Source organism: Corvus kubaryi, unplaced genomic scaffold, assembly GCF_017639235.1.
Source record: "Corvus kubaryi isolate FWS band 111438036 unplaced genomic scaffold, C.kubaryi_AGA036_p1.0 37322, whole genome shotgun sequence".
In the NCBI taxonomy this organism is placed as follows: Eukaryota; Metazoa; Chordata; class Aves; order Passeriformes; family Corvidae; genus Corvus; species Corvus kubaryi.
Genome location: NW_024581101.1, coordinates 6,334,369 through 6,348,476, shown reverse-complemented (window position 1 = coordinate 6,348,476; position 14,108 = coordinate 6,334,369). Strand labels below are relative to the sequence as shown.

The following is a 14,108-nucleotide window of genomic DNA, read 5'->3' as shown; positions in this document are numbered from 1 at the left end:
CTGGAGCAGAATGCTTTGCATGTAGGAGGGCAGTGGGTGACCATGCTGAATGTCCCGTGCCACTCTGTCCCTCTGTCGGTCGGGGCACTCAGCAGTGCACAGGTGAGGTACTGCTGTTCCTGCAGCTCCCACTCCCATCCCCACGTGCCCAGGGAAGGAGGGATCCATCAGTTACCGTCTGCAGCGATCGACAAATGTTGATGTCTTAATGGCAACCACCACACCTGCAGCTGGGTGTGATGGAATACTGATAGAGACATTAGTACCCAGGCTGGCGCTGGGGTTTTGTATTTCATTTAACCCAGAACACAGCACACTGCAATGTATACATTTGTAACTGCTCCCTTGATGGTCTCTCTGGAGTATTATAAAGATTTATCATGTAGTGTTTGGTCAATACTAAATACCGTGAAATGTCAGTAGAGCAGTTCTTGGGACTGCTTGAGCAGTAAATAACAGAATCCTACAATATCCAAAAAGAAACGAGCAGGTGAGCAAGTAACCTTAGAGAAACAAAATGAAACAACCCAATCCCTAACCTTTAGAAAAAAAACAAAGCAGGAAGGATTTTATTATTAAGTCTCCTTGACTTTTAATGAGATGTATGAATATTTGTCATTTCGATGCATTGGAAAGCCATTTAGGTCTGGAAATGCTGAGCCATGGCTATGTGCAGGGGTCAGGCATCGTATCAAGTTTTCTCTCTTTCTACCCCTGGGAAGTCCTTCCACCTCCTGCTCCATGACCCTGTGGCAGTAGCTGTCTTAGGGTTAGAGAGACAGCAGGAGCATCCTCGGCTGCTCCTCTCCAGAAACCTGCCTGAGAAACAGCAGCTGCTTCGTGGGAGGTGGGGGGAAACCCCTTCCCATTGCTGACACGCTTCCTGCTAATCACTCCCCAGCTAATGGTGGGGATTGCCCTGAGAAAACCTTCCAGGATGGTTTTTTTACAGGTCAGAAGTTGGCTACTGCTTAAACATATGTTCCTCTTTCCCTGTCTCTGACTTGCAGAATAGCTGCTAACTAACCACAAGACAACATGGTGAGCCAAGGCTATTAGTGAATAATAATGCCATTTGCAGGCAGCAAAGGCTGAAAGGCTTCCAGAGCAGTTAGCAGTCTGCAGGCATCTCCCAGAAATGCATGAGCAGAGCTCCTGTGCATCAGCCAAGGAGCAATTATTCTTGGAAAGCACGTCTGCCTCACGCTTTAAAATCTTTTCTAGTGTCTTGTGTTAAAAAAAAAATAAATGTGCTGAAAGAAAGCAGAGAAACTGCAGTAAAGGACTTTACATGCTGTGAATGAACACAGCTGCAGGTGTGGGCACCTCCTGGCACCTTCCAGCTCCGTGCTGGGTGCCCCATGGCAGCGAGAGCCAGCTGGGGTGAATCCAGGCTGGGCAGCCTGGAGCCTTTCCTGGAGGAGGAGGAGATGACCCCTCTCTGGCCTTCCCAAGAGCAGAGATACAGGCAGCATGCAAAGCTCCTCCAAAATTGCATTTTTAACTGCAATTACAATGAACTTCAGTCAAGCAGGCTCGTTTGTTGTTGGTTCTTTGGTTTTTGTTTTTTCCTTTCGGTGTTCTTGTGGTTTTTTTTCCCCTAAACATCTCATTTGTAGCAGAGGATTATATTCCTAATGGAGTCTTTTTGACTGCAGTATTGTACACAGTTCTGCTCTTTAAAGAACTAGCATGGATCCTAACAACTCTCCAGGCAGGAAATCTGGTGGGAACTCTGCTTTCCTGCTTACTGATCTATCGCTGAATTCAGCGATCCCACTGAGCCCATCAGTGCGGTGCCTTGGTAGCAAGTAATGACACAGGGAGCCACCAAAGGACTGTTTTATGGTCCAAACTTGTTAACTTCAGAGAATAATTCTTTTGCAGCATTATTATATTTTTTTGGCAAATCACCGAGATGTTTGCTAGTTTATGCCACGATTTTATTTAACCACTGTAGTGCTATCTTTTCCCTTTAAATTACATTTTTCAGTTCCTGCATGAGACTTACTGTCAACACTTGTGTGTATTGTTACATCTGTTTTTTTTTTTTTTTTTTTTGGTTCACTTATTTTAATTATGCATTTTATTTTAAGTGCATTGTTTTATGACATCACTTGTTAATTGTCCAATTATCACTCTGTTCCTCTGCTGCTCTGCAGTGTGCAGTAGCCTTAGAGGCATGCCACAAAGAGGGGAAAAAAAAAAGGGCCTAAAGACCCAAAGATGCATCGCAGAGAGTTCTGTGCTATTTAATTACATGTTGTTTGACAAGTAATTGGTAAGAACTGAGCTCCTTTGTCAGTATTGCAGAGCGTTTGCAGTGTGCCACCAGGCCCTGGCAGGAGAAGCCTGTGCTCCTGGCTGGGCTGAGCCCATGGCCTGGCAGCAGGGGACACTGGCTTTGCACGCACCCTGACCTGGGGGGGACCAGCTGTCGGGACATTCTTGGGACTAACAGCCCCTCATGGCACCAAGACATCGCTGTGGGGACTGTGCTAGCTCTGAGAAGGTGCAGGTTAGGGTGCTGGAGGTGCATTAAGGCAGCCCTTCTGAACTCCCTCTGCTCACCTGCTGTTACATATCCATCCTCTTTAATTTACTTCTACACCAACTTCCCGGCCACATCATGCCTCCCACCTCTCCTTGCCAGCTCCCCATTACCCTTTGCATCTTCAGTGAGGAGACAGAGCCTGTGGGCTGCATCTCCTGCCATCAGCCCCGCCTGAACTGCAGAAGGAGTAATTAAACCCAGCCCGAAGCCCAAGTGAGGGAGCTGTGGTTAGTTACAGGTGTGATGCTGAGCGCTGTGTCTGTGCCTGCAGGAGCACTCAGGCTCTGACAGATGGATGGAAGGTGTGTTCCTGTCTGCAGGTGCAGATCCAGTGAGGGGCTCGCTTTCAGCTTGGAAGGGCAAAGGCTCCTGTCCTCTCTGGCAGAGGAAGGGCTGGCACAGGGCTCGTACTCCCTGAGCACTTGGCCGATGCAGACCAGGGCAGTGATGCCTTTTCTTGGTCTTAAAATCAAGAGTCATACATGGTTAGAAGGGAAAAAGGGATTTTACCTTGGTATTTATTTTAAGGATCCTTAGGTGCACACGTCCAGGTCATATGCACCGAAATGCACTCCCCAGAATGCACACCCCAAAAGATCTGGTATATCATTATAGGTGTTACTAATTAGCAGATCTATCAAAGATTCCCCAATGAGAGGCTTGAATGAGCCCCCCCTCCCCAAGGAACCTTCCCTGGATGGTTCTATCTTGGTTTACAGAATGTGCTCTGGAGAGGACCTTGGGCTCTGGGGCACACTGATCCCTGGCTACGAAGCTTCTGAAATGTTTAATCTCTCAGCTTGACAAACAAGTCCAAGAATGTAGGTAAAAAGCACTGGGAATACAGAAGTTGTAAAAAGATATAACAGGGGTATAAAAGAAAAGGCAAAAACTCTTCATGGCATCAGCAGCACTGCCCAGTGGTGTGTGCAGGCTGGTGTTGGGGCAGGCGGGTTCTGGGAGACTCCCACCCACTTCTGGGAGACTAAAGAGACTGATGGAGAAGTGCCCAATTCCTCTCACATGCCCAACCCAGAGCTGTGTGTGACACATCCTCCAAGTAGCTGTGCACATCTTCTATCATCATTTTTATCAAACAAAGCCAAAGACAGCCTGGTTTTTAACACTAAGCTCTTCATTAGATAGCTCACACAAAGCATGCCAGGTGCACCACGGCATGTCCAGGTACAAAACTCTTTCATTTGCAAATCCATACTGTTTACTAATTTGGGAGGGATGTGTGAGTTGACGGCTCATGTTTCTGTTAGGAATGCAACAGTTTGCAACCCATTTATAACAAAAAGCTGAAAGAGAGCTGAGGATGCTGAGATTCCCATATATTGCTGCAGTTTCTCACTTGTTTTACAGTAATTTGATGTTGCCTGAACACAGTAGTCGACCTTTTTTTAACTCCTGCTTGCAGGGTAGAACAGCAGGGATGATAAACCTTATGCTTTGCTAGTTCAGAAATAGCACACATCAGTGAGAGCAACCAGGGCTGCACCACGGGAGAGAGGGGTAGTGGCAGCACACAGCACTACTGACTACTGAGGTTTAATACATATCCAAGAAAACCATATTGCCTGCCAGAGAAATTGCATGTTGGCCTAAAAGGCTGCTTAGGCTTAGTTTGCTCTCAAACCCTGGGTCATACCTAGTTTTACATTCTTTCTCTCCTGCAAAGTGTGTTCATTTTAGAGCTCTGAAGTACTCAGAGCCCTCAGAACCTGAAATGGAGACTTTCATGAGCACCATGATGGTCCTGCTCCACCTGGAGCTGGCAGTGGCAGAGTCTGCATCAGCTGACCACAGGTTCAAGTTGCTGTTCTTTCCTAAAGGCAAAACTTGCATCTCACAATACCCTGAAAAACCTGTGAAATTGTTAATTAAGGTGGAAAGGCAAGCACAGTAAGTGCATGGAGGGAAAATCCCACTCTGGGCAATTGAAATTGCATTTGCGCCCTAAACTGGAGAACAAAAAAAATTAAGAGTAGCAGTGACCTTGCGTCATGTGCAGCCTCGCTGTGCCTGGGCTGTGGAGGGCCAGATTTGTTCTTAGGGCAACAAAGTCGTGGGGCAAGGTAAACCACAGCACAAGGGGCATAGAAACAGAGAAACTAGCACAGGATGAAAGCAGCACTCAGAGTCATCTGGGTGCTGGAGAGCATCTGCCTGTGTTTATAGAGAAGGAAACGGAACACGAGAGATGGCTCTGAGGCAGCCACTGGATGTTCATTGCACAGAAAGGACTGGGACAAATGAGAACATGGCCAGGTTTTCAGCAGGCTGCGCACGTGTGTGACTCTCACAGTGACCACAGACCTCAGGAACAGTGGGTAAGTGCCTTCCTTTGAGTGAACTGCATAATCTATTTCCAAAACCATGAAGCCCAACCTCAGTGATCACAGGGATTTTGCCTGATTAAAGACCAGAATAAATTCAGACTCCAGGTTGTCTGGCTGTTGTAGCAGCAAATGTGGGAAGAAGGGCCCTGGGCTATTTTCCTTGACATGGAAAACTTACATGACAGATCATTTGATGTGTTGATTCTGTTTTTTAAACGTTGCCTAGCACAGACAGCAGAGCTGGCTGCAGCTCAGCGTCAGCTCTGCCCTGCGCAGCCCAACTCCTCTGCCTTGCAGGGCAGGAGCTGTGCCTGGCCCCAGCCTCTGCTGGCACGGACTGTGCTCCCACAGGGCAGCAGCATCTTTCCTCAGGTGTCCTCCCCACATCCAGCACAGGTTAATAATAATCCCCATGTTCCTCCATGAACCATCCACCTGAGCACAGCCAGCCTCTGGCACAGCTTGGTGCTAGCATTGTAACAGTAATGGCTCTCCCCTAATGACTGTGCTGCCACCAACTAGAAATGCTCCACAAATTATCTCTCCTCTCCTTGGGGGGCGGCTGGGTGGACAGATCCATGGCCCCAGATGACCCCAAAACCTTTGTGGCATGCTCCAGAGGAAGCCCTGTGTCCCCCTCTGCCTGTCACGTGGGGATGGGAACCGTGGTACCATCAGCATCTCCCCCCTCCACTGCTGAGCCCTCATGGGGAGTGCTGAGCAGTCAGACAGACAGACAGCAGATAGACAGAGAGATTCCACTGGAGCATCACTGCCTCTGGGGCTCATTGTCATGGGTGACACCCTGGGAGGGAAGTTTTCATGCTGGGGAACCTTGCTGAGGCCGTCCCACATTTCATGTGTGTGAGAGGAGATGTTCTGAGGGAGGAGTTTCTTGGGAGACTTCAAGGGGCATTTGGCTGGTGGGACCTCTTTTACTGGTGCTGGTGTGTGACTAGGACAAACATGAGCCTGACTGTCAGGTCCTGAGAAGAAATATGCTCAGAAACAGGAAAAAAAGATAAAACCATACTTTCTGCTTTGTTGTTGGTTTTGTAAATAGTTTTAAAAGCAAAAGCAATCCTAAATCTTCAAGGTTGAACCTTTGGTTTTGTCAGATTTTCCTTTCAACATCAGCACTTCAGAGCTTGTGGACACACCTTTACAATTACACCAAAGGGCAGTGCTGAAGTGCAGAAACAGCTGAGACTCTTCCAGTTGGAAGAATTCTCCAACCTGTGCTTCCTGGCAGAGGCCATGGGAGATGGGAGATGGCAGATGGTAGGTGGCATTTGTTTATCAAAACAAGAACTGTGGGATCTCTTGGGGTGCTGGTAAAACTATACAGCTGAAGTGAGAAGTTGTCTGTGTGCCCTTATCAGGTATTTCCTCTGAACTAAAAACTGTTCCTGTTTGGTGCAACTTGCAGAAAAAATGTATTTAGCCAAGGAGAAGCAATAGGAAGGGCATCAGTCTTGTGCTGGGTTTGAAGGTAAAGTCACCAGGGCTGCCACCCCTCTTACCATCACCAGGAAGCCCAGAGCTTTGACTCCAGAAACCATCACTGAGGGTTGGAAGGGCATCCATGTCAGGAGCTAACACCAGCCCCTCTGAGAACCTCAGTTCCAGCCATTTTAGATCACACTTTTTCATGTGCTTTCCTTGTGCTCAGGTCTGTGGCAGCCAGAAAGTGATGTCATATTCTGTCTTTAATATCTAAAATATTTGACTAGAGAGGCTGCGGACCTTTTGGGTAGGTTTTTATCCACACATGAATATTGCCAAGCTCTCTAAGAATATTCAGGTTTTCCAGCCTTTACAATGTCTAACACCATCCCTGTTTTGTCCTAGAAAGAAAAATTAATCCAATTTATTCCCTGTATGCTCCAAACTCCCAAATACTCAGGGTAGCCACAGCAGAAAGATGAGGTGCTCAAGATGCAGCACAACTGCAGCATCCTCATGGGAGGTACCTGAACACTGGAGGTAAGTGCTTCTCACAGGGAGTAGTGTGAATTAGCAGGGGTTTCTCCTAGAGTTGTACTGTTTTTGGCTGCTTTCTTTAGTGGAAAACACTGAGATGGTTGGGCAAGAAGCAAAGTGCTCCATGTACCAAGGCAGATGTGCATCCAAACAGATGTGGTCATTCTGCCACTGGGGTAAAGCCAGAGCAGCTTTAGGATGAGAATGGAGATAAATTGGAATTAAAAAAAGGTGTGGGAGGAGAACTGGAACCCTAATGTTGCTTTTTCATTCAAACTGATCTGTACACATGTCACACAGTTGGATGTATGAATAGTAAATTATTTTATTCATTTCTTACTCTTGATGAACAGTAAATTAGTCTAATAACATTTACTGTTCAATTCATTGATTGTCAGAGGGAGATTAGAGGCAAATAGCTTTTAAGTCTTTCCAGCTGCAAACATTAGAGTTGTCTAAAGTTATGATTTTTGACTGTAATTAGCTGCAGCTCTGCAGCATCCCCCCTCCAGCTCTGTCCCCACAGCGCAGGCGCAGCCCTGGCCCCTGCCCAGCTGTGCTCTGCCAGCCTGTGGCAGCAGGGATCCCAAAGATCACCTCATCCAGGTGAACTCTTGCAGCTGTTTGACAAAGCAGGTAACAAAAATCAGTGTTTTTAACACGTTTACCCAAATGGCTTCACAGCACCACACAGCAAGAACACTGGGGAGCGGAGAGGAGTTCTGAGCGCTGTGAGGCTGGGGGCTGTAGGCGTGGGTGTGTTTGTGTGTGTGTGTGGGGGGGGGTCAGGCTCTGCCGTGGCATGTAAAGCCTCGCTCTTCTGTGTCTGGAGGGTCTGAGGTGCTCTCACTCACAGGAGGGCTCCCTGAAGCTGCAGCACTGACACCTGTGGAGTACAAGTGTAGGAGTGGGGAGAACACGGCCCATAAACAGCAGAGGAGCCAGGCCGATTGCAGATGGATGCCTGCCTTGTACCTGTGTGCTCCTCTTTGTCATCCTGCTGCCCGTGGGACTCAGCCCTATCTGTGTGAAGGCGCTGCTGGCTATTTAACAGACACAGAATTACTTGTAGCCAGGAGAAACCATAAACAGCAGAATCACTTCAAACCCTGCCACAGCTTGGAGGTGTTTATTACCTTTATCTACACCCTGCCCCCCTTTTCTTTCACGAGACTAAAGAAGTAAATAAAAGTAGCCTCCTCTTGCTATGCTAGTCAGGCTTTCTCTCTGTTAGAGACCTGCTCACTGCCAGCTGCAGGTGGGCTGAGATGCTGGTGTTGGAGAAATCATCCTCCTGCCAGTGCCGGAGCCCTGCTGAATCACAGAGCCCCAGGATGGTTTGGAGCACCTTAAAGATCACCTTCATCCAAGCCCCTGCCATGGGTGGAGACACTTCAACTCAACCAGGTTGTTCAAAGCTTTGTCTAACCTGTCCTTGGACGCTTCCAGGGGTTGGGCATTCACAGCTTCTCTGGACAACCAGTGCCAGAGCCCCAGCCCCCTCACAGGGAAGAATTTCTGCCTAATATCTAACATAAACACCCCTCTTTCAGTTTAAAGAGGGTTAGCCCTTGTATGACCCCCAAAGTGGGGGTAATTCCCCTTGTCCTGTCACTCTAGCTCCTTGTAAAACATCCCTCTCCTGTTTTCTTTTAGCCCTTCTAGGTCCTGGAAGGGGCCTTCAGGTGTCTCTAAGGGATCAGCCTGGCTACCCAGCGCTGCTGCTGTGGCTGGAATGGCACAAGGAGCTGCTGGGGAAGCTCAGGTGAGGTTCCTGGCACAGCAGTCCCTGGCTCCTGGCATGGCAGGGCTGGCACAGGCAGCCAGCCCTGGTGCTGGCAGCGCTGCAGGGATGGGTGGACACGCTGTGGGCACGGGCAGCCGCTGGGACAGATGGGGCTGGTTCAGCTGTGGAGATGCAGCTTCTGCTTTCTAAGCATGTGGGCTGTAAGCAGCAGTAAGCCACCACTCACCATATTTCAGGGAAATTAGTTTTCATCAGAAAATGGAAATCTGTTAAAACTCACTGTGTGCAAATAGTTGATTTTTTTGGTGAAATATTCCACTGGGGAATCTGAGACGACGTCTTACTGACTTGGACCATGTTGGGGTTTGGTGTATATTTAGCTCTCGCTCACCTGGGCTGCTGGCAGCTGCTGTGAGAGCTCTGTGTTCCAGGGCCTGGTGCTGGCCCTGCTGGGCTGACTCATCGCCAGCGCCGGGCGCGATGCGAGGGCAGCTCGGGAGGCAGGAGCGGAGCGGGAGAATGGGACCTCGACTCCAGCAAAGGCAAACAATACCTCAGCTGCAGACAGGGATTAATGTCAAAGCAAGATCTTATTAAAGACAAGGCTTCTAATTTAAATTTCTCTGGGTGTTTGCTCATTCCTTTTTTTGCTCCTCTCCTTCCCACAGAACGACCCAGAGTAATGACAAAATATCAGAACTTGGGGGAACTGGAGTTGTGACTGTTTGGATGGGGTTCATTTTAAAAGCTTTACTGTTCATGCCTTTCTTATCCTGAAGTTTTCAAACAGAAATATACACACACCTTAACAACAAAAGGCTATAATGACTGCATTGTCACCAGATAAAACTGTACTAAAAATAAATAAATGCTGCAGTTTAGCATGATTCAGTAGGCAGGGCCTTTATTATTCTTCCACCATTCAAAGGAAGATTCAGTTCCAGCATAATACACTCCATCTCTGTAGCATCCCTCATTCAACTGGGGCTTCTTTCAGAGTTTCTCTCTGCTCACGAATGCAGACACGGGTTAAGAACAGCCACGGGTGAGTGTTGTGGTCACTGATGCATGTTTTTAAGTGGCAGGACACAGTGAAGAATCTTGGTTTAAGTGTAATAAAAGTGAGGTCCCGATTTGTTAATGAGGAGCATTGTCTGCTGCAGACACTAATTTCACTACAGGGTGCAGTCTTCAAACTTTTCATTCTAATTAGAATGCATTTCCATATTCTTTATCAATTTCTTCCCTTATTGAAATCTTCTCAAATGACCTTTTTTTCTTCACTTATGACTCATCCCAAGACTTTTATTTTTCCCAAAACAATCATTCAGATGCAACTGCATTTTTCCAGTAAACACGTTAAAAAATAAATGACCTTGCCAGCTCATGCCTACACAGTGGGAGAAGGGCATTAGCAGTGCAGAGGCAGCTACTAATAATACATGGGAAAATTAAGTATGGGAGAAGACCGTCTTCTTCTAATTCCTTGAGCATTTAATTTCCAAATGCCCTGCAGTAGAATGTGTCTCGAGTAGGAGCTTAATGGCTACCAATGGAGTTCCAGCAGTGGGAAAACAAGTCCTGAGAGAACAAGGGGCATTTTATGCACACAGGAAAATAGGTTATCTGCTAAGGAGGCTTTTTTTATTTTATTTATTTCCTTCAGTCCTCCACAACTGTGTCCAGTTCCAATTTTTATAATAAAGTAAACTATTAACTCAAGTTGACGAATTGGCTGGTGTTGGTAATAGGCTTTCAAAATGATTAGTGATATATACTCATTACCCAAATTAAAAAGCCATATTAAAAATAAGGAGGGGAAATGTAGCAGCACTATCAAAGTAATAATTTCTATTTAGTGCATATCTTTCCTGAACTTTGGCAAATGTTGAATTATGCAAGACAAACACTAATCTGAAAGCATTCTAATTAATGATGGTATGTCTTTGCTGTCAAACCCAACACATTCACAGTGCATCTGACTTAAAGGTTATCACAAGTTCTTCACACTTTGGGGAAGACTGTTGATGTGTTTGAAAATATTATACCCATACACAAGTTACCAGGCTTGAGCCATGTTCTTCCCTTGCCTTTCCTTAATGGGAAAGACCTATATAACTCAAAGTTCACCCAAAATAAAATAATAATAATAATAATAATAATAATAATAATAATTATTATTATTATTATAGCAATAATGGTAATAATGGTGGTAATAATGGTAATAATAATAATAATTTTTAAAACACAGAGATAAGTATCTTGACATCAATTAATCACACTGTTTGTAATTCAGTGTTTGCCATAGTTTTCACCAACTAACAGTATCAAACAAGTGTTTTCCCCTTAAAGATGCTTTATAGATGAGAACACATTTACAAAACTTCTTTCAGAATAAAACAATAATCAGACGGCTAATTAAGCACAATGCAAATGCTGAGCTTTTGAGTTAAAGACCTGTCCAGGCTGCAACATCATTTTTGCTTTGTTATTATATGCAGAACGCTAATAAAAAATATAATTTCAAAAAAAAAAATGCATCAGTGATTTGCCAGAGTGAATGTAGATGTCAAAAATGCTAATGCAGAGAAGCTGTCAGGAGTTTAAATAGATTTTTCACTGACTTGCCGTTCTTAATTATAGCTCAGCACCCTGTACAGGTTAAAAAAATGCTGGGTTCCTTCGAAGCAAACTGTGAGCTCCTTACCATCTCATCAAATTCTCCTCTTTCTTTCAAATGGATCAATCAGATGCCAACACATAACATTTTTCATTTACATCTTTTCTTAATCTTCCTTATCCACTGCAGTTATAGTTTTACCCAAACCTATCCTGAAGGGGATAGAAGAGATTTCATGGAAGAAGCATAATTGGCAATTGAGCTTGCTCTTTTTGTGGGCTTCTTTTATGAGAAAAGATAACGTTTTGTGTGGTAGAAATTCAGCACTTAAATTAGGGAGTATGCTGGCTACTTAGTTAAATAATCTAGAATAATCAGGTCAGGAGGGAATAGCACATAGCTTTCACTTAATGTTTTGTATTAATTTTTCAGATAATGTAATTCCACGTACTACCCAAGCATTCAAGAGTGCATCAGAAAAGCACTATGAACCGGAGGATTGACAAGTTGCTAATCCAATCCTCTGACAGTCACAGGGTGCCATGTAAAAGAGATCCTTTGTTCTTTAAGAGCTGATTGAGTTCCATTAGTATCCATATTCAGAGCCCTGGGCACAATATTAATGCTAATACCGTTGTTACGGAGATGGAAGGCCGTTAAGAATGAACAATAATCAGCTCACAATATCATTGGACATATTCATGCAGCTTGTACTGGGGTGAGATCCGATAGCTCTAAACCTTTCTAAAGAGAAAACGAAAATCCAATTAACATCTTCTGTGTAAACCTCCTCGGCTACTTTCACTGGAGATGACCTTGGGCAGCTGTGTTGCAATTTTGCCAAAACCTCAATTATGTCTTGAATTCAACGGTGTTGTTGGGTTTTGCCCAAACAGAAGGCCTGGCCCTGCAGCTCACCTCTCATGCTGGGGAAGACTTGTTCACAGAAGTTCCCTCAGCAGCCTTTGGCATGCTCTGAGCTGAGCCGTAGCACAGACGGGCTTCGGGATTTACACGGCCTTGGGGGTGTCCAACCCAAGCGGTGAGAAAAGTCCTTTCCTCCCCTCTCCCGCCTCCTGTCAAAGTCCCAGCTCTTAGATCACAGAATGGTTTAGGTTGGAAAGAGCCTTAAAGACCACCTAGTTCCAGACCCCAGCCAAGGACAGGGACATAACCTGATGTGGCTTTCCTGGGTACGGTGGGTGGTGAGCCCTGGCCAGTGGTCAATCACACTGTGCTTGAAGGATGTGGTGAGAGCAGGAGATGCTCCAGGTGCCCTCTCCTCTGGCCCAAAGGAAATGGCAGCCCAGACCTTGCAGCCCAGTTCCCTGGACCCAAGGGTAGTCCAACCTGTGCTCAAAGGAAAATCTGCTCCTTTAGAGCAAAGGTTCCTTGCAATCAGTTTGAATTGAACCTAGAAAAATCCTAATTATGAGCAAAATTTAGCCTGACAGGACAAAAAATAAGGAGTATTTAATCTGGGACAGGACAGGAATTTACCTGCACTCAGTGCCCAAGGTAAGGTGAAGAAGCAACTGCTGTGGAAGAACTCACAAAGAATTTGTTTTTTATGTATTTTACTGTCCTATCCACTCAATATTTTTTATTAAGCCAGGAAGCAAGGGTAAGTTTCCACAGCCTGCTCTCCATATCTCTGCTTCTCTGACAAGCAGCCTGCAACGAGACTGGCAGACATTGAACCCTCCTCTTGGTAACCACACGGCTCAAAGCTTCCATGGGCGACATCATCCATCGCCAGGTCTGGGCCTAGTCACCACGAGCAGGATTCTGCAAGAAGTGAGGATCTAGATGGAAAAAAGCACATTCATTCCCAGGCAGCGTGGACAGCTTCTGGACATAAAGCTTTTCCTTCTCCTGACTGTACAATCCATGGGGAAAGAGGTAAAAGACTTGTTACTGGCTGTGCTAATGCCACGGAGATGTTCAACATGAATTGTAAGTTGTCTTCAACCTGAGTCTTTGTTGCAGCTGCTGTCAACACCACAAGTGAAGATCCCAAAATATAAAGCATTTTGAACTCTTTCTTTTCATTTCCTTTTCACTATACCAGGATGATACTGCCTTATCTCAAAGACACACTCGCATACTTGCACTCTATAATGGAGAAACAGCACTACATACAGGTCCCTAAAAGTAAACACTAAATTCTGTAAATCTTGCATATAATTAGAAAGATTCTTCTGCATTTGTTATTTTTTTTTTTCCCAAGGCTGTTACTGCTTGATTTGGCTGTCATCTGTGTCACTTCTATGGGAAGGTTTTCTATGCTAGAAAGGGAAAATCAGAACAGCAAGCTAATAACTTGTTACAACAGGGAGACTTAAGGTAGAAAATAGTGAAGCAGAGCTGCTGATAGCACTGTGGTGGCTGTACCTCCTCCTTAAGTGGAACAGGTCAGACGCTTTGCTTTAGAGGGTCTCTTTTGTGAAAAACCAGCACAAACCTTGCACCTGATGGACACAAACATCAGACTGCAAAGGAAACAGCTTCCCTGTAAATATCCCCAGCCTAAGACCAACAAATCAAATTCAGTCTCAACTTTATAATTTTTATTTAATTTCCTAGTATATTAATTTTCACCATTTGATTTCACTGATCTGTTGAGTCCATTTCAGCTGTGGCCTTTATTCGATTGCTTAATTGGCTTAGCGAAGCCTGGATGCACCAGCTCTGCAATGGGCTTGCTTGGTTTCTGTGTGTTGCCTGCTTGCTCTTTCTTGTAAGAGCTATAAAAAATAAACAGAACTTATTTCACATAAAATGGTGGTCCAGCTTGGAAATCCTGGGGCAAAGATAATCTCAGGTATATGGAGGGCTATGACTGGTTTCATCTATCAG

At 45.4% G+C, this 14,108-nt stretch overlaps 1 long non-coding RNA gene across 1 annotated transcript in view; it reads left to right on the top strand.

Annotated features, from left to right (window-relative positions):
- Positions 1 to 14,108, top strand: part of LOC121665283 — a 38,399-nt gene that overhangs the window by 17,052 nt on the left and 7,239 nt on the right. Inside the window, exon 4 of the long non-coding RNA XR_006016315.1 lies at positions 12,923 to 14,094. This is a non-coding gene — a long non-coding RNA (uncharacterized LOC121665283). The remainder of the gene's footprint in view (positions 1 to 12,922; positions 14,095 to 14,108) is intronic.